At 40.1% G+C, this 18,644-nt stretch overlaps 1 protein-coding gene across 5 annotated transcripts in view; it reads left to right on the forward strand.

The window, feature by feature from the left end:
- GRM1 (glutamate metabotropic receptor 1) overlaps positions 1 to 18,644 on the forward strand; it is a 199,405-nt gene that overhangs the window by 133,855 nt on the left and 46,906 nt on the right. The gene's annotated exons all lie outside the window — the stretch shown is intronic.

Here is an 18,644-nt window from a genome sequence, read left to right on the forward strand (position 1 = left end):
GTCCAAGTGCCGTCCACTCTGTGAAGTCTGTGGGATGCCTAACAATTGGCCACATTTTCAGAATAGCTTATCTAGATGTACTAGGACTATGTGGCAGTAGCACAAGTTCTGGGGAAGAGAAGACAATCATTGAGAGTTTTGCAGTGGCTGCTCTTTTGGATTATCCCTTCTCGTAAAAATTGAACAACTTTTCCCACTTGGGTAGCAGCCAAATGAGTGGGAGCTATTTTTGACTCATTCTTTGCTCATGTAGCCAAATGCCTCTCATAAGGGAATGTCTTTCTCCCTATCTCTCTCCCTCCCTCTTTCTCTCTCTCTGTTATAGGAGGTATTCTTCCTCTACACAATAGGATTCAAGTCTAGAAATTTTCTTCTATGTAGATGTATTGGATGTAGCAGACCTCATAATGGTGTGCTTTGTATGGCTAGAAAGGTGTTGATAACACAGCAGTATTTTGGCCACTACACTGAGGCTGTCTCTCCACCCCTGTCCCCCCTCAAAGGCCAGTGGGCTGGGAGTCAGTAAGAGGTTTGGAGGGGACACAGCCAGGACAGCTGACCCAAACTGACCAGAGTTTCCCTACTGTATGATGTCGTGCTCAGCAATAAAAGCTAAGAGAAAGGAAGGGGGCAGGGGCATTCATTATTAAGGCATTTGTCTTCCAAAGCAACCTCTACATGCTGGGGCATGGAAGTAGGGACTTCCTACAAAGTGGCTGGACATCAGCTGCTGATGGAGGTAGAGAATAAATTCTTTGCTTCCATGTGTGGCCTTTGCTTTTCTTTATTAAAGTGCCTTTATCTTGACCCATGAGTTTTTCATTCTATTTTCTCCCCCTGTCCTGCTGAGGAGGGGGAATGAAAGAGTGGCTTAGTGGGCACCTGGCAGCCAGCCAAGGTTAACCCACCGTAGTAGAAAAGATATATTTGTTTATGACCATACTCCTGTAGTTTTCTTGATATCTAGCAGGCCAAAACCACTTCCACTACAGACTTATTCTTTCTCCCCATGCCACTAAGGTACTTTTGATGTTTTCCATGTAGTAGCTACATTCTTTAGGAAATAAAGCATGTCCTGCAACTCTGCATGGACCCCTGACTCATCACGAGTTTCAGAACTTTGCACCATTTTTCATACCCTTCAGATGAAAAGTCAGAATAGAGCAGACTGTTTTGACACTAGCAGAAAAAAGCATCTTCTGAATTAGAGATACTAAGCAGCTACCTAACTCAGGATGGACCTGACACTAAGTTCCTTCAGCACACAACCTCAGGTACAGCCCAAAGCAACAGTCACAACTTGTCTCTGTTCATTGGACAACTCAGCCTGTTCCACATTTTGGAGATTGTACCAAGATTGTACACTGACAGCAAGATTAGGTGACAGACTATGTATGTCAGGCAACAGAGTTCAGATACCTTTCCAACAGTTTTGTAGGATGTTGTCTTCGCCCTGATCAGACAGAAATAGCCTGAATGGAAGTGTTTTTCTCCTTACAAAATTACAGTAAGAAATCTTTCTCTGTTAGACTTTGTGAGACCACACAGGCCAGAATTAAATGCAAGTCACATTCACACAGAAATGCTGTAGAACTCAGTACAGTTGAAACACGTGCATGGAGGTCTAACTGCTCATTTACAGAATGCCTTATTCACCTCCTGGCAGATAATACAACTGCTGTAGTTTATGTAAACCGTGTGGGATGAGTACTCCTCTGCACCACAAGAGACAGTTATGAAATTGGTTATGGAACTGATGCAAACATCAGATTATGCTCACAGCAGTTCATCTGCTGGGACAACAAAATACATTGGCAGGCAATCAGCACAGACATTTTTCAACAGAGCAAAGTGGAACAAAGTGGGCAATTCATGACTCATTCATTGATTCAATTGATCTTTGAGGAGAAGGATTATTTGTCAGTGAACCTATTTGTGGCAGACTAGAACAAGAAATGTAGATTTTTTTTTTGTTCCAAAGGAGGTCACAGTCCAAGTTCTCTATAGGATGCTTACTCATGCCTTGGTCATGCCATAAGGAATACTTTATCTGCTAATTCTTGTCTCAATCCAAAAGGAATACAAACAATCAGTCTGAGTGCAACCGGCATCACAGAAGAAAGCTAGCTCAGGAAGACTGTAGTCCAACTCTCTGGTCAAAGCAGAGTAAGCTATGAGATTGCTCAGGGCTTTTTATTCACTGGGGTGAAAACCTCCAAGCATGAAGGTGTCACAGCCTCTCTGGGCCACCTGTTCCACTGCTTGAATGTGGAAAAGTTTTGCCTCATATCCATTCTGAATCCCTCTTTTTTCAAGTTATGCCCATTTTCTCTTATCCTCCCACCGTGCTTCACCAAGAAGAACCTGTCTCTCTCTTCTTGATAACCACCCTGTAGGTATGAGGGACTGTTGTAAGGTTCCCCTGCAGCCATCTCTTCTCCAGGCTGAACAAACCCAAGTCCTTCAGCCTGTCCCCAAAGTGCAAGGACTGCAGCTCCCAGTCATCTTAATAGCCCTCTGCTGAATGTGCTCCAGGTTATCAATGTATTTCTGTACTGGGGGTTCACAAACTATGTGCAGTATTCCAGATGCAGCCTGATGAATGCAAAGTAAGGGGTGGTGGTAGCAGGAAGATAATCACATGCCGCAGTTGCTGGCTGTGCTATCAGTACCACCCTGGATGCTGCTTATGTTCATTCCTGCCAAAGATCTGTATGGCCACCATATTCTTGTGTCAGATTTGGTCCTAAGAAGTTGTATCTTTTTCCATCTACTTTCTGCATCAGCAGACTCACTTAGAAAGAGGACATAAGCTTTCAGCACAACTAAGTAATTCTGGATGTCCACCATGAATCTTCATAGCATGTCAAATCATGGACAGAACATATTAATGATAGCAGATAAGAGCTTGTGAGGAAGACTGAATGTTCCAGATAAGACATTTGTGTTTTGGTATGAATAGTGCAGAGTCATACTTCTTGAGACAAAAAATGCAGGTCATATAGACTATTTTGTCACTGTAAAGGCCTTGAATAATTCACTTTGCTTGGTATAGCCATAGTCTGAATGAAATGAGCATGGTGTGGAGGTGTTTTAGATAACAGACACCCACACAGCAATATGTGCAAAGAGCAGTACAGTGTTACATGACCATACCAGTCCAGGAGTGGTATGGTTCTGTCTGTGAGACATTATACCCAAGCTATTAAATCCAATCATTTCAACAAGTGCTTCTGGAGCCATCTTGACTTGTTTGCCTCTAGTTAAGATTTCACTGAAAAGCATCCCTAAAGTGTTTGCCACCATTATCACCCACTCATTAAAAAGTAACCGGTTTTATCTCATCCAGACATAGACAGAGCCCTTATAGTTTTAGTGAGGTTGGTTTTTTTTCTGACATAGCATAATAACTTTCTTTTAGAAGATACACAGAGCCTCTACTCATGCCTGTCATGGTGTTTGTTTTCCTGTATTCATCTGTGAAGTTCTCTTTGATTGCACTTATTGCACCAGACAGGAAGATAGAAGACTGATGGCTGACCTGTTCCACCCTCAGATAGTTTTGTACTTGGCCAATGCATCTTTCAGACTACACCCAGTCAACCAGTAATATAGTTCAAAGCTGCTATTGATCAAAGATTTTTTTCTCAAGACCCATCTTCGTTTTGACAAATTTGTATGAGATAGTATGGGGCCCTCATTTTCTCCTATCAGTGGACAAAGCATTCCAGGATGCGTATTTGTTTTTTCCTACACTTTGCTGAAAGAGTGAATGCATTTTCAGCAAGAACTGATCTGAGCAGTTTTCAGAGTGTTTCAGGTTATGTTATGAGTTGAACAAATTGAATGCAGCAGACATTATTAGGTCTCATTCTGCTGTGTAAGAGGTGCTTATAGGTGCTTCTCTGAGAATGTTCCTTTGATCTCAACACCTAAAAGGCTGCCCCATGGAGCACCTGTCCCATGAGACTTTGCATCTACAGTAGGAGCTATTTTCACTACAACACGCCAAAAAATTTATAAGACAATAGCCTGAGCCACACTCTGCCAGGTCAGTCACTGCCTGTAAATCACCTGTGCAGTATATAGGAGACAAGTTCGTAAGCTTTTGAAGAAGGAATCAAGCTGTTAACATGCCACAACTTCTTCAAGATGTGTTGTATCTTACACATCCTGTGACTCGCCCTCCCCAACCCCTGCTTTGCATTCCCATTTTATACTGTAGTCCTTGCTGTAGAGAAGGAGCTGAGTCCTGTGTCACTCTTTTTGTCCTCAGTATGAGGCAGGAGGAGCTAGGATTCGTCCCACAGTAGCGATCAAATGTGACCTCAATTTCATGGGCACTTAGAATGAAGCCTATTAAGGACAACTTGTCCGAAAGAACTCTAGTTGCTGGACTGCTTAGTCAAGACTATTTTACAGCAGAGAAGACGGGAGACCTGTAGCCTCATTTTGTTTCCCAGACAAGGTTACAGACAGCTTTTAAGGCTTAAAGAAGAGGAAGATTAATAATACTTTATTATGTGATATTTATCTGTGACAAATCATATGAATTATTCACAGAAGACATTATCTACGGCCAGGTTTTTGTTCATTTGCTTCTAACTTCTTATTTCTTTGTTTGGAAGAAAGCAGCTACTTTTAGCTAATATTTTATATTTCAAAAAATATTTTTAAACCAGGCTGTCAATCAAAATATAATAACAATAAATATTTTTCTTCTTTTGGGATCCATGAAAAAATGAGATCATCATCAAATAAAGGAAAGAAGCAGTATACATACACCTTTGCAAACAGCAGAAAAGACAGTTTGCAGTACATATACATATTACAGCAGGATATGACAAAACTTTTCTGAATTTAATATTTACACCTACATTTTGCATTGTGGTTTTGAGCAGTCAAAATTCCCACTTCTGGGATTAAAAGGATCCTTGGGTAGGCTTGTGACATTCAGCCTTCTCCATTCCACCGGTCAACTGATGGTGCTGCAAAGGAACGGGACACAGGAGGCGTGCTCCTTTGTGCCTCCTTGGGGCTCCTGTCTCCTGTGTCTGGAGAGTGGCAGGGGCACTCCTGACTGCTCAGACCATCACAGGTGCTTTGAACTTGCATCAGGAATGTGGTGAGGACAAAAGCACACAATTAAAATGAATCGATTTTTTCCTAGAAATCAATTGTTTGTGCAGGTCATGTGTCAGAACAATTAGCCTAGATATAAGCATTTAACCAAATCACTAAGTAAACCAGATGAAATAACAAAGGTAACTGATCTGAAAACAAGGCCAACAGCCTTCTGTCAGCCCTCCTGGTTCTTTATTAGATCATGTTTTCCCTTCTCTCATTTATCTGTAGGCAGAAAGTTTTTAAATTCACCTTGCAGTTTTATGGGTTGTCTTTACCGGCAACATTGCCCCTTACATACAGGTGCAAAGGGGATGCAGTAGAGGCTAACGTGTAGGCACAAACCCACACACTCACACATGTCTAGCTGCAGCCCAGAGATACTCTTTGTGCACCCGGATATTTTCTGAAAAACAGCCAACAGTGTTCTTAAAATAAATGGGTTCCTCTTAATAGATGTTAGGCAAGCAGTGGTGTAAAGAAGAATAAATTATAAGCCCAAGTAGTAAAACTTGAACCATACAAACCACAAACTTTCCCAATCAGAACAAGCTGTATTGCTATCCATAGGGAGAATAATCTGACGGAAGGTGTGTGCTCCAAAGAGTAAGGTTGCCAGAATAAACTTCTATTTTCCCACTCATACTGGGAGGTCTGGGAGGAGCACAGAAGTCTGCTAGTGTGGAGGGAGCTAGGGAAAAATAATGAAAGCAGCTACTGCAGCTAGGCTGGGCTGCTGGCTGAGCCAGAGAGGGCCACTGCAGCACAGCAACGTGTGAGACAAGATGATTTCCAAAGGTTTCCTTCAGCTCCGATTTTTGTGATTCATATAATAGAAAGCAGCTTTGGAGGAACCTGCAAGTTCAAACTTTTAATTCAGCTTTGGATTCAGGCTCAGCTCTGTAGAGTTGAAAAATCAGGGCTGTTCTCTTCAAAGCAATAGCACTCTACACATCATGCTATGCAGTGTGCTGTCTACTTTCTGCAAAGGCCAGTTTACTCTGCCTGTTTTTCCAGATTTATTTTAACCAACATTCACATCACAAGAGCCCTTTTTGAGATCTCAAGTACTTTAGTAATTTGGGTTTGGCTGGGCTGGATAGCCCTTTTTATCTGCATTGTCACATCTGGCTACATCCAAGAATAAAGGAGGTGTGCTATAATTAATGCTTCTGAAATTCTTTCAGGTCTGAAAGAATCCTGCTCCTGTTTTTTTGTTGAATGTAATATGTGAATAAAGATTAGGGCCATTTATTTTGTCTTCTGATTTGCGTAGCTCTAGTTTGCTGCTAATCAGCAATGCATTGTCTTAGTGCAGACGTCATTCAGAAGCTTCTAATCTTAGCTTCACTTTAAAATGAAACTTTTCTGTGACACTGTACTTGAACATAGCTCTGGGCATATGTCCAGTTAAGGGGAAAATAAAGTCCATCTTTGTGATCTGAGTATTTGCAATTAATGTATTGCATATTGCAAGGGTTACAAGGGAATATTTAGATACTCCTGATCATCATTTGAAAACTACACTTAAATTAAAACAAAAACCATGAGTGTGCTCTGTTAAATTATAACATGATCCAACTAGGCACTAGTTAGGTTGGCTGAGGCCACTTTCTTCCTCAGCTCCAGAGCCGCTGCAGCAGCTGCCTTTGATCCCGGGAAGTGAGAAGAGTCTCTGAGAGCGACTGCGTGGCTGCAGGGCTGCTGTGTATTCTGAGCACGCAGCGATTACTCACGTTGCATATGTGAAATCCGGCCCATTGGCATGCAGCCATGTGGTTCCAGTGAACTAGTCCTTCAAACAAAAGATTTCTTGTGTGAGGATATGGTCTATTAAGAAAATCCAAAAAACTCCAACAAATGCAACAGTAAACTTGTCAAAGGAGAAATTTGGAGGGAGCTATATTTCTGCAGAAGTGAGGCACTTTGGTGTTTATATTGATTTATACTGTAATATAAAAGCTAATGTTGGTGTTCTTAATACCACCTTAACATGAAGACAGAAGTGAGGAAGATATCGTTTCTTCTTTTAGAATAATAACAAAAGAAAAAGAAACCACAATAGCATTGGCTGATGGGTGGTACACTCTCATGCAAGAATTCTGAAACCCATCTTAAATCAATACTGTTTTAAAGCATGATAAACATTAGTTATCTTTCTTGACTGTTCTTCAGGCTCATACAGAACGACTAGAATTTAAAATAGGAAAAGACCAGTAGGCCAGCTAGTCTGTGCCTGCCAGCCACGGCCTGGTATCCTACCATGAAGGGAGTACTATATGTGAGGTATTGACTCATACTTTTGAAGTCCTGAGGATCTCATGCCCATACACTGACAACCATGAGCTAGTACTTAGATGTTTACAGGTCTAGATCAATGGACGGAGAAGAGTTTATGTGATTTGTTCCATGTCCATCCACACGCCAGATAGGAGCACAGATCTCCAGAGAGGATATGTAAATGAATATGTGTATTTTATTATTTTCATCTTATTTATCCTCTCTGATCTAAAGACCCTGACTAATAGTTCTGGGTGTTGTACTGGTGTCGAATATTTGACATATACTGAGACTAGATTTCTGTTAACTTCTTTGCCCCATTCAGTGGTAATACATTCTATGTTTAATACGAAGGTTGCCTTTTTTCAACTCTGAAACAGCATTTTCTGATGAAGAAGATGCCCAAAATTAGGCTTCTGAAGTGCGTGCTCTGAGACCTAGATAAAGTGGCCTGATTTTTAAGGGTACTGATCTCCCATAATTCCCATGGAAGTCAACAGCAGCTAGAGAAGTTCAGGTATTAATCAAGTCAATTAATTAGGTGCCTGAATATGTATTCAGGTTCCTAATTTAAGTATCTAAGGTGGTTAATGTTCTGAAAGCTGCAGCACAATTACTGAATCTGTCTCATTCTTTCAGATAAAGTCTCAGGCTTCACGTGAAAAGCATGACACTTGAAATTTAATCAGTCCGATTTCCTGTACTTTTCATTTTTCCATCATTGTCTGTTGTAATAGCATATCTGTAAGGGTATCTGACTCAATCTTTTCTTTTTAATTAAGAGTGAAAAGCATGATTAAAGCTAGACAAATAACACAAAAATCTGTAAATATTTTTTCAAAATTGTAAATGAATTCGATTTTAAGTGTGTTCGTTCCTGTCTCATGTAAGAGTAGCAGCAACTCATTATCTGCTAGATTTGTTCCAAATAACAGATCTGTTAAGAATAGTAGTTCTAAATATGTCTTTAATAGAGCATGCAAAGAAGGCAGCAAGGTTACATAGTTACCTGAGGGAGAGGGGAAGACTGAAGGTTGGGTTTTCTTTCTTTTTAATTGTTTCTCCACAGTTGTTCAGGTCATGTAGAAAATGGGCTCTGTGGAATCCTGTCCTTGGAGGGAGTGGGTCAGGATTCAGGATGGCACTGGAGGAAGGCTGTAAAGAAAGCAAGAGAAGCAGTCACATCCAAGGTCTCTGCAATAATAACCAATCGCATTAGAACGGTGCCTGAGGTTTTGGGAGCATGGGCACTTGTGGGGCCCTGCAGAGTCTGGAGAGAGGCTCAGAGATAGTTCATTGTTAGGAGTGACAGAAGAATCAACAGGACACACAGTAAAAGTAACAAATTGATCTCCCTGTTGCCATATTCCCAAGAAAGGAGACAGAAGAAAAGAAGAGAAAATAATTTTAAAAAGGAAAGAATCAAAGTCAAAAAATAACTTGAGACTCAAGACTGTGATGCCAGATCAGAGTATGGTCTCTGACTAGGATCAGACAGGGCAGAACCCCTCCTTTCCATTCACCCTGTCTGTGAATCTTCCATCAAAATAACTGTAGTATTGCCTAAGTCCATTAAACACAAAGGTTGAGCTTGACCGTTCAGATGCCTTTGTCAGCACTAAATTTTAGTCAGCTAATGAAATAATAAGATAGATTTCAAGTGTTATATCAGGATTTGAAATCAGTGTCTTGCTGATTACATGTACAAACTATTCAATCAAGAAAAACTAAATCAGCTGGCATGTTTTATTCCCATTTACAAGATGAAATATTCATTTCTAATTAAAATAGGAGCTGAGAAATACTGTCTTGCTGTAGAAGTTAAATAACAATTTCAAATAAATAATAGAACATGTTGTGGTCATTTGGCAGGCAGTTTGTACACAGTCCAGCTTTTAAGAAAAACAAATTAGTCATAATAATTATTTGATAAGCTCTCATAATAATTACTCTCTGTCTCTAAGAAATACACTGGAATCACTTCAGATTATATCCTATGTTGCCTGTTTGTAGAATGAACATGCCATTTAACGTTATCTCCTAACTATCTGAAGTAGAGTAGATTTTTTTTAAGCCTGAACTGCTTCTGACTTGATGAATTCACCAAGTTCAGATTCACAAACAGAGTTTTATTGATCTCTTGTTTTAAGTCTTGAATATGACTGTGCGTTACTTTTGGGTGTTCAACTGTAGGCACTAATACGCTGCTGTCATACTATGGCCAGATTCCTGGTCAGTTCCATGAGTCTTCCAATAGACAATCACAGTATTTTATTCGGGTGTGAATTTCCATGAGCTAGAAGGGCCCAATATGAATTTTTTTCTGATCATCAACTAGGTTACATACCTTTACAGCTTATGCTCTGCATGATGGAGTTAATTCCAAACATCTTACTTCAATTTCATAATTTTATGTACTTTATAGCAGTTTTAAGTATAGTCCAAGTTTGCCACATGAATGCAGCCATGAAAAAGACTGCACATAAATACAAAGTCATGTTTATTTTCAAACCATTTGAATTGATACTGAACTGCGTTTGATGGGAAGTCCAAGATACAGAAATTGATTTATCGCAAATAGGAACCGTTGTTTTCCTCTGTTTTCCAGTCTATTAATTCCAAAGGACAGGAACTAAGATAATAGCCAAAATGAGATAATTAATAACCTCAAGACCTAACCTTCTTCTCAGTTTTTGATAATGTTGCTTCACCATTGGACATTCTGTGAATTGTATTTCTCAAGCTGATCATGTTGCAAGAATACAAATAAATATCACGTGTGCGGATCTTGAAGCGGGCTGTTTTTTCTCACCCTGCACTGAGCTATACTCTGTGTATCCTTCAGTTTCTTTTTCATTAAAAAACAGTCTTCACTGCAGAGTTATTTCATCATGATCATTCTACTAAAAGCTAGGAACAAAGAGAAGATGTGCTAAAATTTCCTGCCAAGCCTTTAACAGTTTATGGCAGTGGATATGTACAGAGAGGGTTCAAACACCAGCTTGCAGACTTGTTTAGAGGAGAAAGAATCTCAGCAAATCATCCTCAGAGATCTATAAACCCTTAAGTATTTTTCTTAAGTAAAATTATTTAGGAAGAATTTTAGCCCAGTGGGAAGAAACAGTCTTTGGGCCATAACGTCATTACCTATAGAAACTTTATTAGGCTGATGAGCTGCTGTCAAGCCATCTGCTGTAAGTGGATCTCTCCAGACCTGCATTTAACAGCATGTGCCGCATACATTAACTTGTAGAGAAAGTTCTCTGCTTGTTAGCCAGTCTCCTGCTCTTTTTCCTGTTGCTGTGAATAGTTTCTGTGGACATGTATTGTTGAAAGGTTTCAACTCTGTGATTAGTTTCTTTCAGGTGTCATTGACAGGAGTTACAAATGCATAGGGACAATCTGTGTGGATTGTAAACCTGTGATGGTACAGAGCTACCTTGCCAGTGGCAGCCCAGTGAAGGAAGTGACAGCCTGCTCCTAGGGTGGCTGGCATGCAGAGGGCTGTGCTGTTAGCAGGGCCCTTAGGTGCTGCACTGTATTTCCTTTGGAGTCCTTCCCTTTGCTGCTAGCCAGCACAAGAGACAAAGCAGGTGATGCGGATTATGGAGAAGGGGAAAAGGAACTTTGTCTTCACCGTAGGCCTGTTTCGCACTCACCTGCCTCCCACTCCAGCAATGCAGTGCTGTCAAAGCCATGCTGCCAGCTGCCGCAAAGGCCTCCAGCTTCCCTCTAGCCTCTTCCAAAGGCAGAGAGGGGCTGCAGCACTACACATCAGCTGGGAGTGCTTATGAATATGTAATATCTCACCCAGACATGCTCTGCCTGCTTGCCCCAGCACTGTCATGTACAGACATCAGGCATGCAGTCTTCCCATTCACTTGAAACTGCGGCCAGCCTTTGGGGAATGACAACCTCCTCATCCCCTGCTTAGCTCCTGTAGGTCACTAGAAAGGAGATGTGAGGGAAGCTCTCTCTGCTTTCTTGGGCACAGACACATTTGAACACAGCTTTGTCATCTCCCACCGTATGAGCATGCGTTATGTGCACTGTCACTTAGTGTTTACATCTTAGATCTGCTATTCCTGGAGTCATACAGTTGTGTGAGAGTCTGAATGTCCATGGGGAGAGGCAGAAAGGGCAGGGAGGGGAAGCAAACTTCAGACTCTTGTGTCTGCTAAGTGAAGTTTGCAGACTGGGAAATACAGGAGCAACTGAAGATCAGTTTCCTTTTCTTTTGCTCCCAAATTGTGTGGTGGATCGGCTGGATGTGAGACTTCAGACTTGGCACAGGGCTGGCAGCACTGCTCAGTCTCCTTTCTCCTGCTCAGTGCCTAGCAATCCTGAGGCTTCCCCTGCATCTGATTAATGAGTGAGTCAGCAGCTTGTACTGTCATTTCTCCCCATAATATTTCAGCTTCACAGTGGCACTGTTGTATTTCTGTATGCCAGCCTCATTCTAGAGTCTTTGACACTAAGCTCTTAAAGCCCTAATGTGCTTACATAACATGATATGGAGAACCAAGAAAGTAAATTTAATTAAAATCTTTTTCCACTGCTTCTGACACACAGTGAGAGACAAAAGGAAGACACTTCTTTTCAAAAACGGAAGAGAAATGTGTCATGCTCACACAAACAGACAAGGAAACTGAAGGTGCTGGTGGTGTATAGTACATCTAAAAGGGGGACTAATCTTCTCAAGTTTGGGTGTTAGACATCTGAAAACAAGGAGAACCTGTGCCTTGATGGCTGAATTAATTTTCTGGTTTCCTTTAGCCATTGAGTTGACATCTGTAAACATAAGTAAAAAGAACCCCAATTACTTTAAATTCAATATCAACTTTATTCCAGGAGAAGAAGGTTCATTAGTTATTTAACCGACTTTGCTAGTGAAAATAAATAACCCATTGCATACTGATATTGCTGCAGTCAGCATCCTGATAATGCCTTAGATCATAGAATCATAGACTAGTTTGGGTTGGAAGGGACCTTTAAAGGTCGTCTAGTAGATAGGGAATTCTAGTTAAAATTTTTGAGGAGCTTCTGCTGAATGCCCAGCTTTTGAATGGCTTTCACTTCTCTCTGTAGTTTTATACAATAGTAGAAGAACACTAATGCAAATTAAAAAGCAACTTTTACCAGATGTAACAAAGCAGTAGTATCTGGGACACCCATAGATTCCCATGTGCTCAGAAAGAAAATAGGAGGGTATCTCAGCTGGTAACAGTAATTGTATCCTAGCTTTTCAGGGAAAAAAACATCAAATATAATTGCATGAATTGAATCTCTTTTCTTGGGGAAATAAAAACCATTTGAAGAATGGAAGCGAAACCTTTCTGATTTAATGACATCCTGAAAATGAAGTCTGCAACCTTGTGAACTCCATTTATTGACTCATGAGTACTGTAAGATGTCAAGCGTTTATCAGTGTGTTTTGAAATCTGGTGTAGAACCCGCATATTGTAAGATATTCCTTCCTTTCAGCTGCCCCAGTGAAAGCTTTGCTTCCTCTCTTCTTGCCAAAGGGCAAAGCAACTCACAAATCTATAAAGAGTGCTGCGTTATTTGCTATGGACTGGTGACATGATGCTCAGGAGGCAGTTATGGAAAGATCCCTTTTCTTAAATAACACATCCTTCCTCACCCTTGTCTGACAAGTAGTGGAGCTTCATCCGGTTAAACAACTAGTTCATGTATAATGGGAATTGAGTTACCTATTTTGTCTCCTGTCTTTTTGATAGCTCTTCTACCATCCTTGCTATATATTCTCTCTCTCATCTCTTTCAGTGTATTTAGATGCCTCTTGAACTTGCCTCCCTGCTGCAAAGATGCAGACATCAAAGTAGGAAGTGAAGGGGTAACCATTACACATATGGTCTGCTCTTGTTTGAAAATGGTATAAAAACTGGTTTCCTGGGAGCAGAAGCCATAGAAGAAACAATCATTTACCGTGATGGGATTATTTGGTGTAGGTTGAATGAAGCATTTATTATGGTCTGTGACAAATTTTTCACTCTATCATTCTGTCCCATAAAAATTACAAATTTTTTTTAAATTGAAATTAATCAAAGCCTCTTTTTTCTGACCCTCTTTCATCTTGGTAAGACACGCACAAAAAAATCATTTTTCCACAGATTGTTTGTGGTCCCATTATCTTGCATATAGAGACAACAAGGTCGTTGAGACAGCCCACAACAAGTGAAGCCTGTGGCCCTGATCACACAATTACTTATTCTGGTCACCAAGTAGCATTTCCTGGCCTTTCCCTCATAGGTTGTTGTCTTCTGTTGGAATCTCCTGGAAAACAGACTGTTACTTCTGAAAACACAACTTCAGAATTTAATGTAGCTCTATATTTTATTGTGGGCTGAAAGAGACGAGTGTTTGGATGTTTTCATACGGAATAACTGACTTCCTTAATCTGATTTGTTGCCTGTGATTTACATTTGGGCATAATGAGCTCAGTGGTGTGAACAAAAGTCCTCTTTATACCATCAAGAGGTGAGGGTTTCATTCAGCCATACAATATTAATGAACAGAATGCACTTGTTATTAACGAAGTGATATGAAGAGAAAAAGCCAATTAGTGCACAGGTTTTCAACACACTACGATTATATTAATTATGTTTAGAGACATTATAGTTTGTGTCATCCATTTGGCAGTGCCTTAAAGTGAAATTTGTCGAATAATTTTGTTGTTATCTTCAATGTTAGATAATGTAAGAGATGTTATAAATTGAATGTAAGAGGGAGCGAACTGGCAATATTTGTAAAAATATCTGAACCATTAACCGCAAATGAGTTTAAACAAATTAAAACCTTTGCAAAAATTATTTCCTAGAATCTTAGTTTGGCATTTTCTTTCCTATGTGTCCAAAGATAAAACCATAATTAGATAGTTAAGCACCCAAATAAAAGTGCTCTAATTTTTCTAAGAAGGTAAATATCCGAAAATTCCACTGAAATCACAGTAACTTGCCTGTTCATCACCTTTCACGTGTCATTTAATTGCCAAAATAATCTTTAGCAAAATAACGTTTAGGGACCCAGATTTGAAATGACTGAGGAGTTCAGCATGTTGGCCTTCTGCTGTGCTCCTTGCGAGGTCCTATGACACAAATTTGTTGTGGTCAAAGTTTGTCAGGTCTTCTCTAACATTGAGACACTGCAAGATATGTGACTTCCGTTGTTTCTCAAGAATGTGCTATGTCACTAGCACATCTCTGCCCGAACTTGTACAGAGCCAGATGGGCACGTTTGCTCAGAGTTGTTGAGGTTCTTTTATTTTGTTAGTTTTTCAGTTCAGCTCAGTTGAACGGGACCTACAGTGACCATCTAGTCCAACTGCCTGACCACTTCAGGGCTGACCAAAAGTTAAAGCATGTTCTTAAGTGCCTCAAATACTGACAGGGTTGGGGCATCAACCCATTCTCTAGGAAGCCTGTTGCAGTGTGTGACCACCTTGTGGTTAAGGCAGTGTATGCTGGGACAGAAGGAGATCCGCCTCTACAATTTCTCCAGTGCTTACTGAGACCTGCTGCAAGCCTGGGTGCTGCCCTACCAGTTCACGGTGTAACCCCAGCCCTGCCACCTGGCATTTTGTGGGAGGAGCCCTCTGTACTCTTTGGCACAACGTTGTGCACACATGCAGACCAAGTACCTTCACTTTGTACATGAAAGTTAACTAATTTCTAGCCTATTTCTGATAGTATAGTTTTTCTTAATTTCAGTATGTCAAGTGGGATTTGTACAAGTACCTGCTCTGCCGTTGAAAACACTGTTAACCCCACACCGACTTCGCACCGAAGGCACTAGACTAAATTTGTGGTCGCTTTACGTTCACATCTTTCTAAGTACCTAGCTGAAGCTAATATTAGTTAGATGCGAGACACATTATGGTAAAAGAAAAGACTCACAGTGAGTTTCACAAAATTTTGCTCTGCCCTCTCTTCCTATCCCCTCTACTTAGGTGTTACTTTTAGTATTTGTCAGTTGTGCGCAGCCAGAGTGTGGTGTTTGGGGGGGGGTTTGTTTGGTTCTTTTTGTTTTAGTACATGTGTATACATACCCTCCTCCTTTTTCAGCTTAACGACTGACGGACAGAAACGAAGATTAAAACCAAAACTGTAATAAGAAAAAAACTGATTCAAAGTATCAAGGGACTGTTAAAATGAAATTATTAAAGGAAGATTTGCATTGTAGCCAGTACAAAAATAAAGAAGTATGAAATTCAGGACACCTGAATTCTTCAAGGTCATTCAAAGAAGTAATGGCCTAATTTGAGTGACTTCAATTAATCCAATATACACATGACTTACAAATTTTCTTTGCTTAGTGAAAGCTAAGGTCCCTCCCCCACCCCCCCAAAAAAAACAAAGCTAACAAAATGCTTTTCTATTTTTAGTGTTAAGAAACTCTAGTGTTCAAATTAGTCTTTGTAGATCAATGGTATTTATACCAAAAGATGAGAGAGGAAGCAAAAAGAAGAGTTTCACAGTCCAGAGTTCTGCTTTGTGCTTTGTTACATTTCAAAGACCTGCTGAGGAAAAATACAACTTTGCAGAGAAGCCGCATAACAAACATAATACAGTTCTTGCATTTATTGAAAAGCTGTCCTATGAAAACTTTATTGAATATTGATTGCCTCTGTTTTGTCTCTGGTTGAACATAATTACATTATTTCATTTGTCTTAAAAAACCCACCCATTTCTTATTGATTGTCATAAGTGAATTTTTACAAGCTCAGATGTGCATATTGATAACTTATAATTATGAAAGTGAAATAAAATGGATTTTGACTGCAGGAAGTGAAGTTTAGGTAAATCATGACTTCTCATGCTGGATTTACTGGAAAATATCTTATTTACACAGAAGGTTGTTTATATTGCTGATCTGTAGACAATTCATTACCATATGATGCTTCACATATTGCTTTCCACTACAGTACAGTTATTTCTATAGGTGACATTAAGGCAGTCACCTCTGCAGTGTGGGACTATATGCTTGGAGCCTCAACAAAAGCTAGATGTTCACTCCTAATTAGTCAAAAGCAAATCCTCCCACCATCAAATATTTATTCTCTTTGGAGGTTAGCAGATTATATTGAAATACGAGAAGCCAAATGCGTGATTTGCTGAGTTAATGCATACATGAGGGAAATTACGTCTTTTTAAAACATTGGCAAACTGTTACATTTAGTTTTCTACCTCTGGCAGCCACATGAATCCTTGCCTCAGGAAATGCGTATGGATACTATCATTATATATTGCAAGTGTCACTGATGTTTACATTCCTTTTTTTTTTAAAAGTAATTGACAAATTAAGTAGTTATCTGATATAAACTCTCAGGCAGAAAACAGTTAGTAGTGAGTGCTGTGCCCTATCAGTCATTTTGTGATCTCTGCTGCGACTTGCTGCCTACAAGCTCCACAAGAAAGAGAGGACTGCCGTGCTGAGCTCAGGGTCTTTCTGCCTATATTTCACACAGGGATGGAGAACACATTCATTTTCTACCTACAAGAAAGCAGAATCAATGATAAATTTATAGTGTGTTAATCCTAAGAGACTAATCGGCAGATAAACCACACCTAGAGACAGCAAATTCGGACAGCACATTAACATATTCAGGTCTAGACCATGCTGTACATACTACATGCTGTAGGTAAGTGAGGGTACATGTAGTGGCATCTCTTTGCTTCCCTGGGTGAATATTCTGTCAGCTTACATAAAAGGTTTCTGTTCTTTCTGTGTTTCTGAACGTGGATCTGAATGGCCTTTGTTTCATGCAATTTGAATGGGAGCTACGAACCTTCTTCTGCAAAGAAAGTGGCAGAGATGTTGCTTCTGGGAAATATTTCTCCAGCTGCTCCTTGCTTGGTGGTGCTGGTGCTGAATGCATGGCAGTGAGAGGAGCACATGAACTCATTCAGTCACATTATCCTATTTTCACAAGGCTTTTTTAGTTCACCATCGCAACTGTTTGCTATGTTCAGCTCATCTGGAAAACAGTTACTGAAACAAGACTTTCTTGCCCAGTTGCAATGAATGTCCTGCACAAGGAAGACCCAGAGAAAGAAATGTAGACATCCTTGCCTTTGGGTTCTCTGCTATGCTAATGAATCCCCAGTTGATATTGCTGACCTGTAGGGCAAACAAGCTGAGAAAACCTACCAAATCAGAACCTTTTCCAAGGATAAATGTAAGGATTGTCTTCTTTATTTGATTTGAAAGCCATACCATATCTACATTAGGGGAAGGAGCTATTTTTTAACTTGAGAGTTTCACTGAACTTGTAGATTTTCCTTTTTTCTTCATATTAAAATGACGACTACCTTCTCCAACCTGGATTTGAGAAGTGTCAGTTAACACCTAGTCTCTCACACATCCTACTTCCCAAGTGTAGACAAGGTGTTACTTAGACAAAGTAACAGAAACTGGATTGCAAATGCCTGTTAAACACCAAGCGACGTGGGAGGTCTACAGATAAAACCATCCTGCAGTTTGGAGCATATTGTGATAGAATGACTCAGGAGGAAGGAGACAAAACAGGGAAATTTCTTGCTCCCATCTCTCTCAGGATCCTTGCAGCACAGATTCACTGTGACTTGGGATTGGTGCTGACGATGTTCAGCAGCTTGTGGTGGGAAGCAGGGAAATGGCCCAGGACCCAGTGGGGCCTGATGCAAAATGCAGCCACAGGTGGTAGCCTCCGGCAACGCCTGCACGTCAGCAGATCAGAACTAAAACTTATATGTGGGGAAAACCTTCTCTGCCATGTTGTTTGTGCTCAATGTGTAGAGACTTCAATGTCTGCTCATACAGGATCATCTGAGCTGTGTTTACATAACAAGGCTTTTAGTGTTATGATCTTCATTTGACTTACTGTAGGAATCCCAAATTGACATACCTACTGCCAGTTTTAGCTAAAATGATTAGTTCTGATAACTTGAGAAGTGATGCCAATTGAGGTTGTTCGCTTGTTAACGCTGAAAGCGACATTACAATCTTGGCCCTCAAAAACATGAGATTTCAAAAAAAAATCTTCAAGTGTGACAAAAAGTAAAATTTACAAGCAGATTGCTTTAAATCTTGTTCTAGCTAAAATGCATCATTCTGATGCTAGGCTCTTTAACCCTTCTTAACATAAATAACATTGATGAATGACAAGAAAAACTCCAAAAAGAACAAATTATAGCTGATAATTTGATTAAACTGGTACTTTCTCATGAGGCATTTCACTT

Source organism: Opisthocomus hoazin, chromosome 2 (genome assembly GCF_030867145.1).
Source record: "Opisthocomus hoazin isolate bOpiHoa1 chromosome 2, bOpiHoa1.hap1, whole genome shotgun sequence".
In the NCBI taxonomy this organism is placed as follows: domain Eukaryota; kingdom Metazoa; phylum Chordata; class Aves; order Opisthocomiformes; family Opisthocomidae; genus Opisthocomus; species Opisthocomus hoazin.